This window comes from Anopheles gambiae (genome assembly GCF_943734735.2).
Source record: "Anopheles gambiae chromosome X unlocalized genomic scaffold, idAnoGambNW_F1_1 X_unloc_4, whole genome shotgun sequence".
In the NCBI taxonomy this organism is placed as follows: Eukaryota; Metazoa; Arthropoda; class Insecta; order Diptera; family Culicidae; genus Anopheles; species Anopheles gambiae.
The window spans coordinates 65001-77500 of record NW_026902648.1 but is presented as its reverse complement, the minus strand read 5'-3'; positions in this window follow the sequence as shown (position 1 = coordinate 77500).

Below are 12500 nucleotides of genomic sequence, written 5' to 3'. Positions count from 1 at the left end.
CAAGGAGTTGTTGGTGAACCCGAGCATCCTCGTTGATGAGGTGGCATATCGGTACGAGTCCAGCGAGTAGGGTGGCCGTCTCATACCTGACGGTACGGAATGCCCGTGCCACCCTGATGGCTGCTTTTCGCTGAACTCGTTGCAGCATCCGTCGGCACTCTCGCACCTGAGTTGCCTCAGCCCAGACGGGAGCAGCATACCGCAACACCGATTCTGCCACATACGCCAGCAGCCTTGACTTGGCCGTCCTGGGGCCGCTGTGGTTTTGCATGAGGCGCGTTACAGCTGCCACCACGCGCGACGCCTTTTCGGAGACTTTCGTGACGTGATCTCGCCATTTCAGGTGATCTTGGAGCTGCACGCCCAAGTACCTGATGCTCCTAGAAGACTGGACTTCCACGTCACCGACGCGAAATGTCACCTGCGGCGGAGTCTTCTTGCTTGAGATCAGGACGGCTTCAGTCTTGGCTGGGGCCAGCTCCAGACCGTGCTGTTGCATCCAACGTTGGACCTGGTCAACGGCCTCCTCTGCTCTCGCGCGAACCTCGTCCGTGGTGGTAGCAGGTACCAACAGCGCCAGATCGTCCGCGTATCCGATGACTTCGACGTCGGGAGGTAGCGGCACATCCAGCACCCCGTCATACATGATGTTCCACAGAGTTGGGCCCAGGATGGACCCCTGTGGAACACCGGCGGTTACATGCCGTACGGCGGGGCCTTCGCTCGTGTCAAAGTACAGCACACGATCCTCGAAGTAGCTTCGAAGCATCCGTTGGAGGCCGACGGGAACACCTTTTGCCTGAAGGGCGCTGGCAATGGATTGCCAGCTGGCCGTGTTGAACGCGTTCTTCACGTCCAACGCCACCACAAGCAAGAAACGGTTATCCCGGCCGTTCGTTCGCCGGAACGACATGGCGGTACGGCCGGCCTCAACAACCCGCTGGATGGCGCTCACTGTCGACCGCCCTCGACGAAATCCGAACTGCCGGTCCGACAGTCGGGGTGAAGACGGCTCCTCGAGATGTTCATTGAGGCGATTCAGGATGAGGCGCTCAAGTACCTTCCCCAGTGCGTCGAGCATGCAGAGGGGTCGGTACGAGCTGCTCTCTCCCGGAGGCTTCCCCTGCTTCGGCAGCAACACCAGTCGTTGCCTCTTCCACTGCGCCGGAAACGAAGCGCGGTTGAGGCAATCCTGGTACAGGACCCGGAAGACCTCCGGGAACAACATGATGGCCGTCTTCACTGCCGCATTCGGGATGCCATCGAGCCCTGGTGCTTTGTGATTTGCCATCTGGCTCGCGATGAGCAGCAGCTCGTCGTCCGTTACCGGTGCAATTCCCGCCGTTGTTGTTGCTCCCTCGACGCTTCCAACGTTGCTCAGCTGCGACCAGTCGCAGGGCGGATGCTCAGGGAAGAGGTCGGATACAATGCGTTCGAGGACGACCCGGTCCGCTTCTGAAGGCGTCCGACTGCCCCGGAGCCGGGACATGACGACACGGTATCCTGCCCCGAACGCATTCTCTTCTGCAATTTCGATCAGCTCCTGGAACAAGTTCCGCTTGCTAGCTCGAATTGCTCTACTGAGCTCCGCCCTTGCTGTCCTGTGCTCAGCTGCTGCTATGCTGCGCTCCTCCAAGTCAGCCGTCTGCAGCAACCGGTCACGGGCAACCTCGCAATTGTTCCTCAGTCGAGCCAGGAGGGGAGACCACCAAAAGATGTTCCGATGCGGGTCTTGGTGCACTCGGGTAACCCGTTGCATCGTCTCGTCGCAGGCCTTGAGCATGGCTGCGATCATACCCTCCTGGCTCGTTGCGCGTTGGACAAAGTCCGCAGCGAACAGCGCCTCGAGGAATGAGGAAGGAGAAAACTGCGAGGTTTTCCATCGGCGGCCAGCGTGACGCACACGCCTCTGGCTTGAGGAATCACCCTGCTGCGACGATGGTTGCCGCTGTCGTTGCTGCTGTTGCTGTTGTGATAACTGCTGCTGTTGTAAGGACTGCTGTTGCTGCTGCTGCTGTTGCTGCTGAGACGACTGCTGCGCTGTCTGCTGATGGTTCTGCAGTTGTTCGGGGGATGGTGGTGTTCCACCCACGGTGTAGAGAACATAGCGGTGGTCTGACGCGGTGTAGCTTGTGCTAACAACCCAGGTGTCAGGGCGAGCGATCGACGGGCTCGCGAATGCCACATCCACTATACTCGGGAGAGCCACCCCGTTGCCAACAAACGTGTATTCCCGACCTTGATTAATCACGATTAGGCCAAGCTGCTCCACCATTCCGTGCAGCTCTTCCCCGCGGTCGCAAGTCCTCGGGCTGCCCCACTCCTCATGTCTGGCGTTAAAATCGCCGGCGACGACGACTTGAGGGTGGGAGAAGCCTTCGAGTTCTATTGCTTCCAAGAAGCGCTCGAACTCTGCGAGGTTAAGGCTTGGTGGAGCATAGCAGCTGATAAAAACCACTCCGCCGATCTGCGCTGCAACCAACCCCTGAGCTTCACTGCACCACACCCGCTGTATTGGTAGCTCACCGACAGCTACCACCGCTACCGCCTTGCAGCTGCTGAATGCCCACCGGCCGTTGTTTTCAGGTGGGCGCAGAACATCAGAGAGAATGAGCACGTCTGCTTTCTCCTCTCTGGCAGCTTGCAGCACCAGGTTCTGGGCATCACGGCCATGGCCCAGGTTCGCCTGCAGAACTTTCAGGGCCGGGAACATCGTTGGGCCGAACGAGCACATTCGCTGTGGCCTATGTGGTGAGCGCCACCGCACAGTGCGCACTTTGCCTCATTCTGGCAGGATCGTGCTTTGTGTCCGGTAAGCCCACAGCGGATGCACAGATTCTGCCGATCTGCGGTGGAACGGCAGTTCGAGGCGATGTGGCCCATCTCCAGACAGCGGAAACAGCGCTGTCGCTCTGGAGGCGTTGGTGGGGCTGCTCGAACCTTGCTCACACAGTCGCACAGGAACAGTTTATGTCCTTCCAACTGCCGAGCCGACTTCACAGGTAGCCGGATGCGTGCTCGCTTCGAACCATCCGGTAGTTCCCAAATGCTGGCAGAAACAACTCCAGCACTTGCGCCAATCTTAGCATCGAGGGCAGCAATGATATCTTCCTCCGTAGCAAGGGGATCGATATCGACTACCAGCAGCTCACCCATTTCTGTGACAAGCCGACTGACGCCTGCGTCGCCGATGATTTTGCGGACGCCTTCCAGCATAAGCGGAGCGTTTGCCGTCTTGCTCAGCTCCATACGTAGCAGCCTAGCATGAGTTCGGCGGCCCTGCTTAATATGCCCTTTCATTTCGCTGTGAGCCGCGTCCAGACGAATGGCTTTGCGCACCTTGTCGTAAATGCCATCCCAGGTTTCGCCTTCGCTGGGAGACACCTCGATGATGTCAGGCCTCGGCTTTCGCTTACGCTGTAGCTGCTGCTGCTGCTGCATACGCTCCTGCTGTTGCTGCTGCGAGCCAGCGACCGCCTGTCGCTGTGGCTGACGTTGCTGCTGCTGCTGTTGATGCTGCGCGATACCGACTGCCTGTCGCTGTAGCTGACGCTGCTGCTGCTGCTGTTGCGGCTGCTGCTGGGAGCGTGGCTTACCCGTAGCTTTGCCGCGATATCTACGCCGTACGACCTCGCTGTAGGTCAGTTCCGGCACAGCGTCTTCGCGGACGGCTGTCGATGCCTCGCTGTGCGGCGGCATGACTACGCGCGACGTCGACGCGCGGGGCTGCTCCTGCTCGTGCTGATTCCGCTGTTGTTGTTGTTGCTGCTGCTGCTGTTGCGCAGAGGATCGGCGCGGCAACGGAGTTGGTGGTTGACGCGGACTAGATGACGGTTGTCCGCCGCCAACCTTTGCCGCCAACAGAGAGTTGAGCACATCTCGGTCGCGTTGATGTGCGGCGGCTAACTTCTCCATCTGCGCCTCGAGCTTCTCCTCACGGCGCTTTGCCTCCTCCTTTTCCTCCTGCAGCAGTTGGCACATGCCGGTTATCTGCTCCAGGAGTTTTGCGTTTTGCTCCTTCATAGCGATATTCTGCTCCTCGAGGCGTTGGATGGTTGCTCTGAGCAACTCGAGCTCCGGAGCCGGTGTCGCGGATGCAGCTTTTGGCTGTGCAGTGGGCTTGTTGATGCCTGTGGCGCTTACCCGAGGCAGCGCAACACGAGGCTCGGTCGCAAACAGCTTGGAACTGGGAGCCAAGCTGGTGCGGCAGTCCACCGACATCGCCCTAGCACCCGAGCGGGTCGATCTCCCGGGTGCTTCCATCGCGATAACCGACGTTCGCGATGGGTGGGGTAAAATGACCCTGGGGGTCGAGATGACCCCGGGGGTCGAATGACCCAGGGGGTCGGAATGACCCCTGGGATTCTGCGCCGCCTAGCTGGTGATCTGCTGCACGATGATGTCGGTTTCCGCTTCAACTCCGGTGTTCAGGGCGAAAAAGGTCCAATTTGTGCCCCCCTGGTGGGCGGGGGGGAGGGGGAAGGGGGTGGGGAAAAATTCAGGAGGGTGCGTCACACACGTGGGGAATTATTCCGCACCACTCCCAAATTTTCGCGGCACGTTCACTCGTCCAAACGGCTCGACCCGGAATTCCACCCTTTTTGGACCACTTTTCCGACTTTTTGACACTTATAAAATTTTTCACTGGGAGGGGGGGGGGTGGGAGCGGGGAAAATAATTTTCCCGGACTGCTGGGGTCACGCTCTACCACCCTACCAAAAATGAGAATTTTCGGGCGACCTCGACCTTATCCGACTCTTATCGGGCGCCCTACTCTATTCTGACCTCTGGGGGGGAGGGGGGAGGGGGGGGAGGGGGGAAAATAATTTTCCCGTAGTCGGCGTTACTTGCTCTACCACCCCTGCAAATTTGACAATTTTTCGGCACTTTCGGTTCCGCCGCCAACCGTCACCGGACCGAAAATTCAAATTTTGCCCCTTGGGAATTGCGCCCCGGCCAAATTTGTCCTATGGGTATTACTGAACTGTCACTTCCAAATGTCAAAATTTTTTTTCCCGATTTTCACTGTTTTTTTGGTCGATTCTTATTGTTTGCACAAAGATAAGCACAATGGTGAAAACCGCACTCGAATCCGACCAAAACTCACCGAGTTATTCACGATTTACTGTTTTTTTCGTTTTTACTGAGGACACGTGCCCCAGCAGTAGCACCCCCGACACTTTTGAATTCCGCGTTTTTTAACCGATTTTCGCACTTTTTTCGCTCGATTCACTATGAGTGTCACTACGCGCACCTTTCAAAACACACCCGGACAAAATCCGTGCAGTTTTCACTGAGTTTTTTTCATAACTAAATTCCCCATACAAAATGTATGGGGAAAAAACACATACACTTTTTTCAGCTTTCTACTGCACGAATCGTTGCAGAATCACTTCCAAACGCTTTAGAACCGTCAATTTACTTAAATTCAAGTGTTTGCGGCACCAATATCACGAAATTTTGCTCCCAAATTCCACACCCGGAAATCAGGTGCTACCGGGGGGGGCCCACGTACACACAAAAACACGATTTTTCACTTTTACAAGAAAATCACCGATTTTCAGGTAAATAACACCGTCTAAAGGTAAAACGGGTGCTCTGAACTCGTTTTTAGCACTTTCCGAGCGATCCGAGGCCGTTTTACACACTTTTTTCTGAAACTCTGTCGGAGCGTGTTTACATCCGTCTTCACTCGACGGCTACTCGATGAACACTACAGGGATAACTGGCTTGTGGCCGCCAAGCGTTCATAGCGACGTGGCTTTTTGATCCTTCGATGTCGGCTCTTCCTATCATTGTGAAGCAAAATTCACCAAGCGTAGGATTGTTCACCCTTTCAAGGGAACGTGAGCTGGGTTTAGACCGTCGTGAGACAGGTTAGTTTTACCCTACTGGTGTGTGCTTATAGTCGCTATCTTAACGGAATTCCTGTGCAGTACGAGAGGAACCACAGGTACGGACCACTGGCTCAATACTAGTCCGACCGGACTTTGGTATGACGCTACGTCCGCTGGATTATGCCTGAACGCCTCTAAGGTCGTAGCCAATCCGAGCTGATAGCGCTTCTCAAACCCATTAGGTGTTCGGAAGCTAGCGGGCCTAACAACCCTCTGAGATCCGTTGGAGTCTGCGTCTGCAGCCCGGCGTCTCATCCCGCTATACCTAGGCCGCAACGAGTGGAGTTCGCTGCACGTGTTAGTACCGTAACTGGGAACGCCGTTGGCTTGAGCTCTGCCCAACGTGGATATACCTAGTTTCGACACCTATCAACCGCCCGCAAACGACGGGACTTCAGGCTGGGAGCTGCGAGTTGTAGAGATGCGTTCGCATCGATCCTCTCAGGCGACCCATGCTTGGTGGTTTGTCCGTGTGCCCCTTCCTCGATGTGCGCAAGCTCGTCTTGGTCTGGGGACCACGTCGACACAGGGGATACTTTTGTGAGAGCAAGAGTGTACTTAGTTGAGTGTAGCAAGGGATCGCGTGCCCCTTCCTCGATGGCGCAACGAACCATCTTGGTCTGGGGACCGTGGTGCCGTGCTCTGGTGAAGCTTGGTGCGTGCTCTTTCCTTGTCAGACGAGTGACTTGACTTGGTCTGGAGACCGTTCCTTTACACTAGTGGACAAGAGCTGGCTACTTCCGTGTCAGACGAGTGACTTGACACGGTATGGAGCGGAACACGTAACACTAGTGAGCTTGTCGGCGTGCCTCGTTCTCGACTTGATTGTCTTGATGTGAGAAACGTGCCGACCAAACCAGTAAGCTTACACACCTGCTCGTTACAAGTTGTATAAGTTAATCCGTTTGGGCCGGTTGCCTTGCACATGATGGTGTTGTTGACCATGTTCGGTTAACACGTCGTGTGTCGAGGTGGCCGGCCTTGGTAGTAGGATGTCTTGTGCATGTGACGTGTTGACCTGGTTTGGTCGATGTGTCGTCGTGTACGAGATGACCTACTTACCCGTCAGTTGTCCAAGTTGTATCATGTGTTGACTTAGTTGACGTGTCATGTGCATGGATGATTGGCGTACGGGTCATGTATGGTGCACTTGCTTCAGTTGAAGGGATGTACTAGTACAGTTATATTAATTGTTTATTTCACGATCTGGTCTTTTGGCTGGATCGCGAAAAAAACGCTAAGTCCCAAATCTTGAACTCGAGAGGAGAGCGCTGATGACAACCTTTTGGACTGGAGCTCCCTAGAATTCGGCTTTTTCCTACTTTAAAGGGATGCACTGTTGTATGTATTGTTTATTCACGATCTGGTCGTTGGATTGGATCGTGAAAAAAAAACGCTAAGTCCCAGATCCTGAACTCGACAGGAAAGCGCTGATGGCAAACATTTTGACTGGAAGTCCCTAGAAAACGGCTTTTTCCTTATTGGCATTATGTGGCACGTTTATTGTGGCTAGAACATTAATTATCCCCCAAATGGCACCAACGCTTGGCGAAAGTCTCGAAATACTCCTATCCCGACGCACCAGCAACCGCAACACGATGCAAAATAAATTGCACGAGCTGCTGATACTTGTACCATGCACGGTACACGGTACCAAAATATACCCCTGAAGGTGTGCAATTTGGTGCTATCCTAGGAAATTTGTTTGGGCAAGCCTAGCTACGCGTGTCGCACGTTGCATGGTCGTCGATCAGAGGTATGCAAAAGCACCTATCTAGGGGAATTACTTTATGTTCTAGTAGCAAGTTCGATTTTCCGGTCCAGCACGGCAGTAATCCTGCATGCATACACTCCATGTACCAAAAATGTATCAACCTAGGCGTTGCTCAGTAGCTTTTAGCGGCACATGTAAAAAGTATTCGAGTTCAGATTCTTGGAACTTTGCGTATTGTTCAAAACTAATAACGAAAACTAAATTATAAATGGGTAAAAGGCTAGGCGTTTCTCAGTAGCTTTTTTGCGCCACGTGGCAAAAGTATTCGAGTTCAGATTTCTGGGACTTAGCGTATTTTTCAAAATTGATTATGCAAATTGAAGTACAAATGGGGCATTAGCTAGGCGTTGCCCAGTAGCTTTTGGCGCCACATGGATGAAGTAGTCGAGTTCAAATTTCTGGGACGTAGCGTAGTTTTCAATCATAATAAACCGAATCAAACATAAAAATCATGAAACTTACACCACGTCCCTAGGTTATGCACAAAACGTAACGATAAAGTGCCGGCCAGGTTAGAGGTGCACCAAAATTGTGTACCGATTAGGAAAAGTACTCTATGTTCCTATGACTTGGGTGAAAAGTGTTGATTAACTGCTGGTTAGGATAGACAGTTGCTTATCGTACACATCGCAAACGAACACCCCTTAGTGAGCAGTAGCAGAAGTCGATGGAACAAAGCGAATGCATTACAAACTGATCAAGTAAAATAAGGAACGCTACGTACTAGGACTTCTTTCCAAGAATGGTGTCCGCGACGGGAGGGCAAGCGTCCTTCCCAGGTTTCCCTAGTAAACCTTGTATGGTAAACATACCCAAGCGTGTCCGTAAGCACGCAACGATAGTCACGAACGAGCACATACCTAGGGAAAGTACTCTACGTACTAGGACTTCTGTCCAAGAATGGTGTCCGCGACGGTCGGGCACTGTGACGCAATTACCAAATCCTAGAATCGTACAAGCAGTGTGTACAAACATAAACATTAACGCGTTCGCTCGGGCTGCGCCGTCCGTGTTGAACACAAATGTGGGTGATTATATGAGTGGATAGACAAAAACATGCGTGGCGAAGACAGTTTTCTGCACGATGTGCACATAGCTCATTTCGTCGTCCCGGGCTAATGGAAAAACACAAAAATATCGAGTATCTTTCTAGGTTTCTGTTATAAAAGGACAGGCCAAAAGGTGACCGGTTGAGATAAGCATTTTAAGCATACAAGCACTTTAATGCAACTTTTGATACAAAAACTAGGTACGTACACGTAGATTGTATCAACATGGACATCCATGATCGGGTACGCCCGGGCTGCGCCCTCCATGTTGTACTTTCCCTGATTGGTACACAATTTTGGTGCAAGTGTACCAACATGGACATCTATGAACGCGTACGCTCGAGATGCACCCTTCGTCTTGTACTTTCCCTGATCGGTACACAGTTTTGGTGCACGGCTATCCCGACCGGCAACTTGTACCTTTATCGACATCCATGAACACAAAGTGCGCGGAACAAAAATTGCTCGGTCAGACCTACAAAGTGCTATATCTCGAATACTAAACGTCGCAGATGGGTGTCGTAGAACAATTTTAAATTCGTCTTATGATTCTACATCCGATTCTGGATAGTGGTTTTTCGACCACTTTTCAACATTTTGTGACACCCCGAACCTAGGGGCAGCTCCCTAGCTTTTTTCAAAAATGTGCACCGAACGGGCCAGAGAGCTCGAGTAGTCGAAAATTTTTTTTTTGCTAAAACCCCTCAAAACGTGTCAGGAACGCACCCTAGATGATGAAAAGTGCAACCAGAATGTCAATCGACAACATGCCCGGGGGTACAAATTTGCTCTACGCGTCCCTAGGTAGGGTACTTTTTCATACAAACATCAAAGTGTACGGTGCACAAAGTGCGCGGAACAAAAATTGCTCGGTCAGACCTAGGACGGGCCATAACTCGAATACTAAACGTCGCAGATGGGTGTCGTAGAACAATTTTAAGTTCGTCTAATGATTCTACATCCGATTCTGGATAGTGGTTTTTCGACCACTTTTCAACATTTTGTGACACCCCGAACCTAGGGGCAGCTCCCTAGCTTTTTTCAAAAATGTGCACCGAACGGGCCAGAGAGCTCGAGTAGTCGAAAATTTTTTTTTTTGCTAAAACCCCTCAAAACGTGTCAGGAACGCACCCTAGATGATGAAAAGTGCAACCAGAATGTCAATCGACAACATGCCCGGGGGTACAAATTTGCTATACGCGTCCCTAGGTAGGGTACTTTTTCATACAAACATCAACGTGTACGGTGCACAAAGTGCGCGGAACAAAAATTGCTCGGTCAGACCTACAAAGTGTTATATATCTCGAATACTAAACGTCGCAGATGGGTGTCGTAGAACAATTTTAAATTCGTCTAATGATTCTACATCCGATTCTGGATAGTGGTTTTTCGACCACTTTTCAACATTTTGTGACACCCCGAACCTAGGGGCAGCTCCCTAGCTTTTTTCAAAAATGTGCACCGAACGGGCCAGAGAGCTCGAGTAGTCGAAAATTTTTTTTTTGCTAAAACCCCTCAAAACGTGTCAGGAACGCACCCTAGATGATGAAAAGTGCAACCAGAATGTCAATCGACAACATGCCCGGGGGTACAAATTTGCTATACGCGTCCCTAGGTAGGGTACTTTTTCATACAAACATCAACGTGTACGGTGCACAAAGTGCGCGGAACAAAAATTGCTCGGTCAGACCTAGGACGGGCCATAACTCGAATACTAAACGTCGCAGATGGGTGTCGTAGAACAATTTTAAGTTCGTCTAATGATTCTACATCCGATTCTGGATAGTGGTTTTTCGACCACTTTTCAACATTTTGTGACACCCCGAACCTAGGGGCAGCTCCCTAGCTTTTTTCAAAAATGTGCACCGAACGGGCCAGAGAGCTCGAGTAGTCGAAAATTTTTTTTTTGCTAAAACCCCTCAAAACGTGTCAGGAACGCACCCTAGATGATGAAAAGTGCAACCAGAATGTCAATCGACAACATGCCCGGGGGTACAAATTTGCTATACGCGTCCCTAGGTAGGGTACTTTTTCATACAAACATCAACGTGTACGGTGCACAAAGTGCGCGGAACAAAAATTGCTCGGTCAGACCTAGGACGGGCCATAACTCGAATACTAAACGTCGCAGATGGGTGTCGTAGAACAATTTTAAGTTCGTCTAATGATTCTACATCCGATTCTGGATAGTGGTTTTTCGACCACTTTTCAACATTTTGTGACACCCCGAACCTAGGGGCAGCTCCCTAGCTTTTTTCAAAAATGTGCACCGAACGGGCCAGAGAGCTCGAGTAGTCGAAAATTTTTTTTTTGCTAAAACCCCTCAAAACGTGTCAGGAACGCACCCTAGATGATGAAAAGTGCAACCAGAATGTCAATCGACAACATGCCCGGGGGTACAAATTTGCTCTACGCGTCCCTAGGTAGGGTACTTTTTCATACAAACATCAACGTGTACGGTGCACAAAGTGCGCGGAACAAAAATTGCTCGGTCAGACCTACAAAGTGTTATATATCTCGAATACTAAACGTCGCAGATGGGTGTCGTAGAACAATTTTAAGTTCGTCTAATGATTCTACATCCGATTCTGGATAGTGGTTTTTCGACCACTTTTCAACATTTTGTGACACCCCGAACCTAGGGGCAGCTCCCTAGCTTTTTTCAAAAATGTGCACCGAACGGGCCAGAGAGCTCGAGTAGTCGAAAATTTTTTTTTTGCTAAAACCCCTCAAAACGTGTCAGGAACGCACCCTAGATGATGAAAAGTGCAACCAGAATGTCAATCGACAACATGCCCGGGGGTACAAATTTGCTCTACGCGTCCCTAGGTAGGGTACTTTTTCATACAAACATCAAAGTGTACGGTGCACAAAGTGCGCGGAACAAAAATTGCTCGGTCAGACCTGGTACGGGCCATAACTCGAATACTAAACGTCGCAGATGGGTGTCGTAGAACAATTTTAAGTTCGTCTAACGATTCTACATCCGATTCTGGATAGTGGTTTTTCGACCACTTTTCAACATTTTGTGACACCCCGAACCTAGGGGCAGCTCCCTAGCTTTTTTCAAAAATGTGCACCGAACGGGCCAGAGAGCTCGAGTAGTCGAAATTTTTTTTTTTGCTAAAACCCCTCAAAACGTGTAGAAAACTGATTTTAGATGATAAAAAGTGCAACCAGAACGTCAAACGACAACTTTGTTGGGGGTACCCTTTTTACTCTACGGGCCACTAGCTTAGGCGCGCCAACAGCGCTTTCCTCTCGGGTTCCCATTTTTTGCCCTCCTGGGATTATGATCATTTACTCATTGCCTACTATAGGGAAGGTACCTTGCTTCGAGGTCAAAAATGAAGATTTCACCAAATCGTAGTTTTAACCTCTATTTAGTCGTAGGAGCATGGTTTGCAGTGTCCGTGGGTCATATAAGCCCCCGTTTGGGTCATACGTCCCCTCCCCGATGAAAATCGTCATATGACTATAGGCCGAACTTATGAAGCAAAAGTGGTGTCTGGTGGGTTCTGCCGATGATCTTAACCTATGATTTTGAGTTTCCACTCTTTCAAAACGTTTCCTGGAGCAGTACATCACGGGTCTACGGACCCAAAGACTTCGTTGCGATGGTTTCAAGCATAAAAGTTGTAACAGTTAAGGGTTTTTAATACGCGTATATTAAATCATTGCTTGAAACTAAGCTTCGTTGTCTTTAAACTCTGCAAGACCAATCGAACTTCTTAGGGAAACTCGAAGCATTCACGCTAAGCTGGTGGTGCAGGGCACATA